The 13,093-nt window shown below is 39.7% G+C and overlaps 1 protein-coding gene across 8 annotated transcripts in view; it reads right to left on the bottom strand.

The window, feature by feature from the left end:
- tns1a (tensin 1a) overlaps window positions 1–13,093 on the bottom strand; it is a 111,544-nt gene that overhangs the window by 20,427 nt on the left and 78,024 nt on the right. The gene's annotated exons all lie outside the window — the stretch shown is intronic.

Genomic DNA, 13,093 nt, shown 5'->3' with positions numbered 1-13,093 from the left:
TTGCGTCAGTGCAGGCCCACATGGTCTCATGTGAACCGCAGTGGGTCCTCCTGTCCAACACACTGAAACAGCTGGTCTGCGCGAGCCAAAGAGAAGAGCAGCAGTGCCAGTTTGAAAGCCCAGAGCTGGACTGGGAGAAGGACAAGCTGTCTTCCTCAAGTTGATTTCTGGCTGCTGAATCATGCTGGGAAAGTCAGACTGTACGCCAACATGTTACGCAATTAAAGTTTCCACAAAATTCTTTCATAGGAATGTATATAAAAATATGTGTGGCATGGGCATATTTTTATGATCTGTTTTTGGTGGATTTTGGTTTGTTGCAAATATGACAGAAGAACCAACTTCTTTTGGCAACTTGACCTACGACAACTTTCAAAGCAGTCAATAATATACCACGCAGTCCAAACCACGCAGTCTCTCAAAAGCCTCATGTTGAAGTCCAAAGGGAAAGAACAAAACTTTTGGACAGTTCTTGCTCTATCCTGGCAACGGTAATTAAAAACATTAAGCATAAGGGGAAAAAAATATCGCCATCTGTTTATAGCATCAGAAGTGTGCAGAAACTCATTTGAGATTTCTTGGACACACATAGGCCAGCTCAGGGCATGTGCATGCAACCATAGTAAAAAATGCCAAAAAAGTTTAAATGCCAAAAAAAAAGAAAACATATCACAACTCATTTGTGGCACATGAACACAAACAGAGGTCTGGACTGTAATTCACACAACGGGAGATACAATGTGTACCTCAGTTGTGGCCCAGGCCACTATTTCAAACTGTAAAACACTATACTTGCTTCCACGAAATGCAACAATCATACATGCAGCAGCAGCTCATTCTGTGGTAACACTTATGCTTACAAGAAGAAAATAATACATCAATACTGGCTTCCCATACCCAGTATACATTTGCAAAGTGATACATGACATATACATGACCACGGCTGGCTCATATGTGGGGTGTTCCAAATTGAGCGACCCCTGGGGACAGATGGTGGATCACTCGGACCGCAGCTATTTCAAAACCCATGTCAACAACAACTCACAGGCACAGTAGCAACAACGACGAGAGAGCAGGCGAGGAAGTTGTAAACACAGTGTGTTACTGTAGTTGTTTTTAATGACGGCATGGAGATTAACTTTACGAGAGGGTATAGAGAGGTTTAGTGCTGCATTTTGTTTGGAGGTGGGTTTATTTTGTGTGGAATTTGACTCAAGGTGGAAAGTTAATTTGTATTTAGAAAAATCAAGTTATAGATTTCTTTTTTTTCCATATAATTCTTATCATCATCACATAATTGGCAAGTTTGCCACATATATTCCAGATCCTGGATATCTGATTTTCATATTTGTATAGAACTATAAGTGACTTCTATTCTCTTTTATTTCTAAAATGACTGAAATCATAATAACATCTCTACTTCATGGTATCAAAACTCAGTGGAAACATCCTCCTTACCTGTACTGTAGGTCAACCATTTTTACTTAAGTTTCTCCAAAACACTCAAGAAAAGATGAAATATTCCTCCTCTTCAGCCAGTTAGATTGAGATCAAAAAGCCACAAGAAGTCCACATTTCAGTCTGTACATCTAGAGTCCTTCAGCAGCCTCACAGTGACTCAACTTTCTGCCTATGAGCTTCTTCTCTCACTCTCCCTGTCCTCTCTGATTCATGTCCTCTCATCACCCAACATGTGCTCTGCTGGAGCGAGGCGGGGCCGTACCACTGAAGCTGCCGAAAGGGGTGAGCTGGCACTCTGGGACGATTTCTCTGACGGTTCCCGGCAGCGGGGGAGGGACTCCGCCACGGCCACCACCACCACATCCCAGCTGCCTGGGAAGCGACGTCGTTTCAAATAAACTACAACTCCCACGCCATCTGTCTGCCGGGGTGATGTCATCAGAGGGGATCCCCTCACTCAGGGTCACCCTCCTTCCCCTTCCCCTTCGTATGTGTAAGTCTTACTGGACAAAGTTAAACATTTCCGTGGCATAAATCCCTACTATTTGAAGTGGATTGCTTTTTAAATTCTTAGATGTAAGTACTTAGTATTTTCAAGACTTTTCAGAGAAACATGGTTTACATTTTCCACCAGCTGAGCTCCAGCTGTATTTGACTCCCTTTCTCTTTTGTCCTGACCTTTAACAGAATAGGGAATGCCCTTGTTCTAGTTCATAAAAGATGGTCTTTTAGTTCTGTGTGGCAGAAACGACTCAAGTTTGCCAGGGTGACACTTTTTCCAGCTGCTGGTTAACCCCATCCTGAGGTTAAATCAGGGGAGCAGACACGGTTATTTAACATGTCATGGCTCATGGAGGAAAGAAAGAAACAGACTAACTAAAAATGCACAAAGCAACGGTTTTTGGGTAGGAGGCCCAAGAAGTTGCTGCGGTATCATAATTATAATTGTATTACCAGGGAACATTTTGATTTGTTTTTGATTTGGTGATTTGGTTGCTGGGGGTGTTGCCTAAAACTTTCCACTGAATCACCAACATAACAGACCCACAAATACCAACTTCAGCTTATCTTCCAAATCCAAATGATTGAAATCCTGTATTAAATGTGAGTATATTTTATTTTTAGAAAAAAGTGATCCATCAAAACATTAAAGTCGATTCTCTTTTTATTGAAATGTTCCCAGATTGTTTGCTCTCTTTACTATTTTAGCTGCTCAATACTTGCTCCTGTTTTTCTTTGATAAACATATGCCAACAGGATATGAGCAGACACAGAAATGCCACAGAAGTGACTGACTCACAGGTCAAGTGGTGTGAATGTTTCCGGAGTGACTCTTGCCTCTTTAAACACCTTCATTGCTATTTTCTTCTGCTTAGCAGAGTCTGTTGTAATCCTGTTGACTTAGTAACAAACGGAAGTGCCAAATATCGTCGGGCACGACAGGAACTCACCAAGGCAAGGTCACAACCTTTACATTTGCCCCACATTCATGGCATGTGCGTGTACTGGGAGAAAAATGCTTGTCTGCAAAAATCTGACCTGCTTGAGCGCTCTTGAGCAAGACACTGAATGTCTACCAGCTTTAGGAGGTGCTATTTCTGTTAATCCTCCACATGAAGCACTACAGAGATGAGAACACAGAACAAATCGAACATGAAGCTTCAGGTGTCAAAAAGGGATGATTCCATTTGATATACTGTAATAAAAATATGCTGGAAATAACCTTTACTCACTTTACTATCTGCATATCACATGATCTTCCTAGCACAACGAAGATGTGAAGACAGCATGGCGGAGAACACCTTCAAGTGCTCCAGAAAAATAGAAATTTGAACTTCTACATTTCCATGACAACTGGACAAACCCATCTGCATCCCATAACAGCGACTGAGTGGATCTAAATTTAGGATACATTATAGTTACATGCTTGTGCAGCTGTGAAACACCACATGAGCTACGTCTCATGCAACACAATGCCGATATAATATGAGTGAAGTCACTTTTGTTGTTTCTTATGCTATAAAGCTTCTTATTCAGCTGTCAAGTCCTAGATGTCAAAGCTTCCATGAACACATCATCATCAACAGTCCTAGCAATACTCTAATATTATAAGGCTATTATGGTATAATGGTATAATGGTGTAATTACTGCTGGGAAGGAGGAAATTGGCTTTTAGAAAAAGTTCTGCAGTAAATTAATGTTTGCAGAATTTGTATTTCATAACCTAAAACATGCAAAACCACCCTGGCACCCTGTGGAGTTTTTTACCACTAGTAGTGCTATGGAGCCATTATTTTGTTTTTATGAGTGTATTCTTGTCTTTTTGTAATGCTCGAGAATGCAGGGAGGACAATACACATGTCTGTCATAGGACTGCAGTGGTATACTGTTTTCCAAGGGTGTAGAGGAAGGGAAATATCCCTACCAACATCCAAGGACTATGGAATTGTGTTTAGCAATGATTTTGATCAGAAAGTTAAACATAACAACTGTTGTCCATAAGTGTCTTGTCCAAGATAGTGAAATTTAGTATTGTGACAAAGCTCCTGTGCTAATTATAACCCCAAAACAATGCACTCTTAAGTTTAGAAAGATTGCGTCCCACCCTTAAATGCCTAACAGTGGTTTGGTCCACTGCCTACTGTACCTCCTACCAGATCTCTTTTCATTGCCAAATTATTGAACATATGCTTTTAACTGAGTGATAAATCTAGAGTGAAATATACACAAATCTAGATATTGTAAGTTATTCCTATGCATGCATGTAGTAGCAGCAAACTGTTTCGTGATTACAAAAAGTAACTGGTTCATTCAACATGGGTGAACCAAGTCACACGCCATGTCTGAGCTTACTTGAACACATCATCACAAATGGCCTTAGCTATACTGTAATATTATAAGGCCATTATGGAATGATGGTATAATGTGTATGATGGCATAATTATTGCCAGGAAGGAGGAAATTGGCCCAACAAGTTATGGTTTTCAGAAAAAGCAGCAGTAAATTGAAGTTTGCAGTATTGTATTTTATAATCTAAAACACGCAAAACCACAGTTACTGCTCCTTTTGACATAGTGGTGTTTTATTCTAGGAATGGAATAATTTACAACAGTCTAAAACCCAATGCTTCTCAAGTGGAAGTTGGAATAAATGGGAACTTTTTTTTAATGTTTACAAAAATTATATGGGTGAGGAAATAATATAAATCCTACATTTGACTTTGTACTGAAATAAGAACAGAGTGATGTGATCCAAGTATGACGACATAGTAACTATTTAATGACCCTGCATCACCAACTGTGCAGCCCAGTCTGGTATTAAATCCAGCGACCGTGATTCTGAATGGCACAAACAAGCAGCTCTCCCATCTGAATACAACAAATACCTCTCTTCTGGTGTCAATACATAGCTGCAGTAGACCTCAAATTAGATCGCTTGAGTCACTGAGGCTTGGATAGCACAAATAGCTAACAACTTGCTGTGGTAAACGAGTGTAACATGCCAATCTCTCTGCTTTAAAGGACAAAGCCACCACTCATTTACATATTCAGTAAAATCTAAATCAGGATCATGAAGTATTTGAACATGAAGTACTGTGAAAAAACTTTTTTTGACTTTGAAATTACTTTTTAAACTTACAGTTTAAACAAACGCTAATTAAATTTAGCATCAAAACTGCCCCTTTCATCAGTTTAGCACTAATGTTAATCTCTCTCTTGCTCACACACACCTGTCCATTCTCTATATTCTCTCCTGTGACAGGTGCTCTCTTCTCTTATGAAAGTGCCAGAGGCATTGCTCATACAGCGCTGCACACACACACACACACACACACACACACACACACACACACACACATGCACACAGCACCTGCCTCTTGGCTGTATCCTCTTAAGTGTTCGCTTGAGTGTTTCACTGCCACATCGCAGCCTTGGAGGCCATTAAAAAGCCATTTAAACACCTGTGGCCAATGGTTTATTATAAATAGACAATGTGCTACAACTACTGTTATTGCTGTATCAAATGCACCATCTGGGATGTGGATTATATACATGGTTAGTACATTTGAGATTAACAGACACAGGGTGACTGAGGCAGTACATTTGTCTTCACACCTATAAAGCAGTGAGAACACGCTGGACACTGTAGGTGAATGTGTTTCATGCACATATACTTCATAAATCACTCCCTGGGTTTTGAATCATGACCCTCATGTGGGAAAAACATTTTAGTTGTGTAGCTTTTTAAAACAATCAGAATTATTTGACTGTACGGGGTTAACCTGTTAATTTAATGTACAACTCTCGTGATCATACTTGTGTCCTTTGTGTATTGCATTAAGTTGGTTTTAATGTCTAACCTTCATATTTCTTAATTAGGAACTACAGTGAACAAAAGAAAAGTGAACAAAAGATTTTGAATGCTGATTTTCTAAGGGTACATAAAGGTGTTACTCAGGGCTCTGTTCAAGGACCACCTCTGTTTTCTTTGTGGCTTAATATATTCTATTTATAAGGCATTTTAAATGTATTTTTATACAGATGACACCATTTGTACATCTTAGTAACTTCCTAATTTCTTGGAATCATCCAAATAGATTTTCTTGAACTGGCACCTTTTGATCTTAAACTTGTATTAATAAAAAAAACATCACAATAACAAGGTGATTGGATTAATTTGCATCATTAGAAAATTGCAAACTCCTGAAAGGACTTCCTTTGGATTTTCTTATTGGCTTCAGAAGTTTCCAGGTGGAGTGAAAACTTGAAAATAGCAATATCACCACCAACAACTTTTAAGTAGTTTTTGGGTGGCTTTTTCCTTTGGATTCTCGTATCAGCTGCTTTAGAAGTTTCCAGGGTTGGTGGAAACTAAAAGATGGGCTTGACACTATTAAAGGGGGCACGATGACCTTATAAAAATGGCCAAACTCTTTTTTACAGTGCCATGATGGGTCTCCCATCAACTTTGGTAAGAGGACTGCAGTGATAGTTTTATTGGACATGGTGTATGATTTCATATGTGTATAAATGCATATATGCAAGTATGTATGCATACAGATATCTACAGTAAGAGCTATTTAAGGTGAGGTGACCTGTGATGGAAAGGTCTCTCTGGAGTTGGAGAGGGTCTTTGGGTTAAGAGGAAACTGGGTGTGCAGAGCAGTAAAACTGGGAGGTTGGGTAAAGTGAAGCACGCTGTTTAAAAGAGGGCCAGGTGACAAAGATGAAAAGGACCAGTTGTTCTCCAAAGCTCATTAAAGACAAACCAAAACAATGCTAAACTTAACTCTTATTAACTAACCCAACTTTCTTATTCATTTCACAAGGAAAAGGGAATAACCATCAGGAGGATTAAATAGCTTAAGATGGATTTCTTCTTTTTATAGTTGTGTGTTTTGAAAGTCTAAACTAGCTCTTTCATCACATGGCACAACATTTTTGAGTGAGTTGGTGACTCTTTCATGTACAATTATACACACTGACATGCAGCGGCAGGCATGGCGCTGTCAGCGAGCCGTCGGGTATCTCACAGCAGGATGTGACATTCACCTTCACAGCTTTCGTATCACCGTGACGACGGCCAGTCTGCGTGCCAGCAGTGGGTGACCGGGTTTGACTGACAACTGACTGACTTGTCTTAAAGTCCTGTGTGCGAGACACGAGGAGACGCTGCAAAAAATATCCTTAAGCCCTTTATTCCAGCGTTACAGGTCTCCACCTCTATCTGTTCTTGAAATTGTCTTAAGAACATTTTTCTTCAATTACTTCCAGTTTTTGAGAGCAAAATTCATATTTGGAATAAAGAGATCTTCCTTTTGCTAACTTATTTAAAGAAAAAAATAAGCAAAAGGGGGGAACTATTTTAAAAATATTGCAAAGACACATGTTTAGGCTGCAAATTGGCAACACAGGTTGGACATTTTTTGCAGCAGAGCATGAGAGAGACGTCCTCATAGGGGATGATGTGACAGTCCATCAGAGAAAAAGGTGTCATGGTTGATGTATCAGTGACTGGCACAAGGAAAACTGTCGTGGTTTTATATTTGCCATGTCTGCCTCTCAGTCCATCTATCACCCAGTGTCCAGCTGTCACAGTTTGAGGTAACGTGACGTGACTGTATCAGTGTCTGTCTCCGAGATTGCTTTCAGGATGATGTCATCCATCCGCCTGTCTGTCATCCGAGCGTCTGTCATAAAAAGCTATCTGTCTGACTGTCTGTATATCTGGCTGACAACCGGCTACACTCCGCGTCTGATTCATGTCAACTCTTTTCTCTTTGCAAGAGAGGAAACGTCAGATCGGATTTTTAGGTGGTTTGATTTTCTAAAGGCGTTTGAGTTGGTTAAACCTCAGTAAAGTTAGAATTACTGTCACCCCTTGATGGATGACGGGGAAGTATCTAATATCATATATTAGTGGTAGCAGATTAAAATAATTATTGATGAGGAAATATGCATTTATGTTCAGAGTTTAAAATGTGCATTTTTACATTTGCAAATTTTCTATCGCTTAAAAAAGTTTAAAGTCACCCTTTGGAGTTTTTGACCACCAGAGTGGTAATGATGCTATGGCAGTTTGTGAAATACCCACAAAATTTAATCTCTTATATTTATGTGTATATACATTTTTTCTTGACACACCCTGACCCTCCTTATTTTCACACAAGAGTCCCCTTTTTTAATTCCCTCTTCCTATTTCCTCCCAGGATAACAATTCTTCTGTATTTTTCCCAACTTATGACAAATTTTCACACCTTATTCCTTTTCTTTCTGACACTGCACAGTGTGTATAAGTCCTACAGCTCTAACTGACTGAGTCTACTGTCTCCACCTGGACAACAACAGAGCTGCCAGGAACGAAGAATTCCTGTCTCTTAAGTACATTTTTATGATGATGTATAATATTTTGTTCCATATTTTATGCAACTTCACGCCAGAGTTCCACATTATTTTGTATTCTTTCCTGAGAATTAAAAGTATTTTATTTTTTTTTAAATGCAGTTGCAGTGCACTTATTATGTTTTTTCATTCTTCAAAAGTCACCAGAATTCAGTTAACAGTCTCTGGATTTCTCAAAAAATTTTTGGTTTCAAAAACCTCGCCATTTTTGAGGTTTCAAGGTTGGCGAGTATGACGCAGCACAACATTCAAACTGATGTGTTTTCCACTGCTGTCGCATTCTGCAGCCAAGTTAGCAATAATAAATGTTCAATATCCAGTTACACTTTCAAAATAAAGGTCTTTGGTAAGTTTAGGGACCAAAACTACCTGTTTTGGTTTAGGAAAAGATTGTGGTTTGGTTTCAAATAACTATTTTAACATTGACTATTAGTCTCACAGGATTTCCTGTGAAAAGTCCTTTTTTTTGACCCACCAATCAACCCCGTCCCAGTCCCTACATGGACCCTCTCACTCTTTACTCTCTGTTTGTCCTTATTTCTTTGAAAGTCGTGCTGACTATCACAAAAAATATTGATGATTCATGTCCATGTACACAAGTCTGTAGACTACTTTTTGCGACTATCTGACAAAATGCTGTGATACTGGGCGGAAATGCAGCAACACGCACACAAAGGCAGGGAAGAAGAAAGGATGTATAATATTTTAAACTGAATTTGTATCTATGAATCGGCTCGAAACTCAAGGGGTCAGGTTGGCATCTTTGCATATGAACAAGAACAAAATTATACTACCAAGGTGTCATAATATCACCTCAGACGTAAAAAGAGGGCCAACAGGATCACGTCAGGGTAATACTTCGGCCTGCATGTCTGCCTCTGTACGTCTGGCTGTCTCCTGACTGGCGGCTTGGTTTTCCTCTGTGCATCTGTCCGTCCATCTGTCTTTCACTCATGAGGATTAGTAGCTGTCATAAAAGTGCATCTGCCCACTGTCTACCTAGATGCCGGTCTGTCATCTCTGTCTCTTTGAGAGTTTTGAGGGTGCCACGTTTAACTCTCAGAGATGGAAACCTTTTAGCTACTGTAAACACTGCACTTCAGTCTAAGTGCAAATAAGGTATGGAAGCAATCTGAAGTATTTGGATTTGTATACCTGTATTTAAAACAAATGTTGATCGCTTATGAATACTTTTCTAGACACCTGACAAATTTGGAAGGAGTTCAAATATGCAATTTATAACACAAAATCAACAACTATAAGTTTTCAAGGCAAACTTTGTGACAGAGACGCTGTCAGAAATTACAAATGAGGATGATTTAACTTAAAGCAACAACATGCAAATAGAAAAAGGCAAAGAGAGCGCAGGAGACGGACCCTAGGAGACAGCCATATGCAGACATCGAGACAGACAGTAGGAGAAAGGAGGCATTAAGAGATGAGGACTGGCTCAGCGGGGTTTCCAGGGCTGGGATTTGAACCTGCTGCTGCTGCTCACCGTGCTGTCAGCAAGAGGTCTAACTAGAAGCATTATGTGCTCATGCGAGACACACACAGGGCGCTTTTAAAAGACCCGACCGTTCTCGGGCTGTGCTTCAGAAAAATGTCACTTCCGGCGCGTAAAGCTTCCCTTAAAACACTGCTGTACTTGGTTTAATACCAAGTGTAAACAGGACAATAAATGTTTTATATGCAAGTTATGAATGTGTCTTTGCAGCAGTGAGTAGAAGCTTTTCTGAAGAATAACTACTGTCAGACATCCACTTAAAGGGTAGCTTCAAAATTTTTCTTATTGGTCTAGTACTGAGGGCAAATGCTGCAGCTGGCAGGAGCAAAATTGTAATGTTTTCACTTTTAAAATGGTGAATTTTTTTGCTGTTTGAATGAAGACGATGGTGTTAAAATTACAGTTTTGCAAAGGGAGTCTGGTTAGTTTGCTGAGAGCTATTAAAATGCTGTTTCTGGTCAAACAAAGTGTATTTTATTCATTAAAAAAGGTCGATCTCCTTTCCATAATGTTTTCAGACATTTATCCTAACAGTCTGAGCCTGTCAGGGGCAAAAACAAGCACTTTTAGTGGATGTACTTTGATAGTGCATAGACACTAAGACACAAAAACGTAGGAAAATAGGATCCAGGTTGAAAAATACAGAATATGTTGTTTGCTATCCTCTCCTTTGTACAAGAAGTTGCAACTTTTTTCAAGGATATTTCATGTTCATTTCAGAAACCTGCCTCGCACCGAGAATAAAAAAGACACAAATACGGAAAATATATACATATCGACACGCAAACAAGCTAAAAGTTGGAGCTTTTCGAATACCGTCTCCAAAGCAAATCCTCCATGCATTCCCAGTGCTCTGGAGCTCACATGGAGTTACCAACCAAAGGTCCCTAATAGTTTTGGTGTACCCAAATTGCAGCCCGCTCATAAAATGTTCCGCACACAAATTGCTCGCTCCATGACTCATTTTATGCCATATAGGTGCCAAACACACAGGATGCAACCATGTTGACATGGAAACGCAATAAACAGACAAACAGACTCTCATGCCTGCGGACTGAATGAACAAAAAGTTGTATTCTTGACATTTTGTCAGGGTGTTTCAGAAGCTAAAACATACCTAATTTTGCCAAGAAAACTTTTTTTGCAGCAAAAATAACAGATCTTGTTATATTTTTAGCATGATTTCATAATATTTGATGTCACTATATTTTATAATGAAGGCCTTACACTGCTACTCACCAACCAATGTTGTTAAGCGTCTCTCAGTCTCCCCTTGATTTTTACTTCATTCCTTAATCTCTCCTTCTTGTTTCCTTTCTCCTTCATGCAAAATACAAAAAAAAAAGCTTCACACTTTTGGGAAATCAAAAGTCTGGGTCGTCTCTGCTTCTCTCTGCCTCTCTGCGCCTGTCTCTCTATCTCTGTCTCTCTCCGTCTGTCTCTATCCAGCTATTCCAGACATGTTTCAGGGCTCGGCCCCAGCCAAATATGGGAGGTGGGCGGTAAACAACGAAGACTGGGCCCGCTGCCCTACTGTACACCACACACAGACTGGAACACACACACATACTTATTCTCCTGTGGCGAAACACTGGTGGTTATTCTCAAGGGATCATTATATTCCCAGAGCACACACTGCATCCACTAACAGGAAAATTCATTCAATTTTAGCTACGTTAAATTTACGATTTAATAGCTTAATAATGGAAGTGTATTACTTCATTTGAGTTTAAGTGCTAATTTAAGTACTTTTTATAACTTTTTGCCAAATTAGAGACATATGAAATATCCATCTGATATCCTAAAGATGCCTCATGATGGACTTATAAGCATTAGGATTCAGTATTATCATTTTCAGTCATTATACTTTGGTTCAATGACCACAAACAATAAGATTTCTATCTCAGACCACATTGTTTTAAGTAGAGTAAAACTGTCACTAAACACTTGTCACTTAAAAAAGAAAATATTTTATTCCAAAAAATATGACCTAGTTTCACGCAAATTAGGGAATAAAGCTTTAAAGTCGTGCTTTTGTACAGTTAGGCCCGGCTTCAAGAGCGGGAAAGCATTTGATTGGATTCAAATTCAGTGTATGATCTTGAGTGCAAGATGATTAAAAAGCAGTATTAAATTGTTTTATAGGGAAAGGCAAACTCTGAAATACTCTTAAAAATAGCCAAGAATACCTACAAAATTACTTTTTTAACATTGCTGGGTCAGATACTGGGGTATGGGTGACGCATAGCGCAATACATACACTTTAACATCGATTTTGACTTCATGGTAACTTTAAAAAGCAGAGTTGACGGCAGCGGTGCAGTTGCTGTTTGGCTGCTCAGTGGCCCAAACTGTGGCCTTCTGACTGCTTTGACCTCTGGGTCGACAGCTGCCACCACACCACAGGGCTATTAGTGGAGCAAAGGCAAGCCGACAAACACAAGGTGCACTACACACACACACACACAGTCACACACATGTCAACATACCACATAAAAAACTGAAAAACGCCCATTCATATGGGTAAAGATTTACAGGCATACACAGATGGATAAGCACGCAAAAATACTGTAAAACACCAGCACAAATACTTTTACACGCACACTTCACGCCACCGCACTCAATAACTACTTAAATACCTTCTGTTAAAGAAACCTCTCCTCACGTTTCCCTGGAGCACATGCATCAGTATGAAATGCACACAACTCTAAGCCGCCTAATCCCGCAGACCTGTTTAAGACACCCATCTTTCGCTGAGTCCTCTCAACTGGATTTCCAAGGTCGCCGGACTCTGTTAAAAATGGCGTCAGGATGAGTTAGCCGAGCCCTGGCGACGCATTCCGACATCAACGCCTGAGGATGAAACATTCGTTTAACACCCGGACAAATAAACAAGTCTGGATTCTCCAAGTGATACCTGACGAATGATTAGTGTCCACTGTGCTGCGGCGAGTAAAAATAGGCGATTCTGTCATGGAGCTTATCAGTGTTATTCACGTGGTCACCTGGTTGTGTGTTTGACAGCTGATTAACATTCTCTCACTGCCTATTAATAATTCTTTAAATATTAACTTTTTCTCACACTGCACTGAAATAAAGGGGTTAACTAAAACAATAAAGGTTAAATAAAGGTTCCAGTTGTAACCCTTTAAGAGGGTTCAACCTGGAACCCAACATAACGGGTTACACAAAGAGAACCCTTTTATATTATGGTACAAAGAAC

This window comes from Lutjanus erythropterus, chromosome 24 (genome assembly GCF_056507025.1).
Source record: "Lutjanus erythropterus isolate fLutEry1 chromosome 24, fLutEry1.hap2, whole genome shotgun sequence".
Taxonomy (NCBI): Eukaryota; Metazoa; Chordata; class Actinopteri; order Lutjaniformes; family Lutjanidae; genus Lutjanus; species Lutjanus erythropterus.
This window is presented reverse-complemented; position numbering and strand designations above follow the sequence as displayed.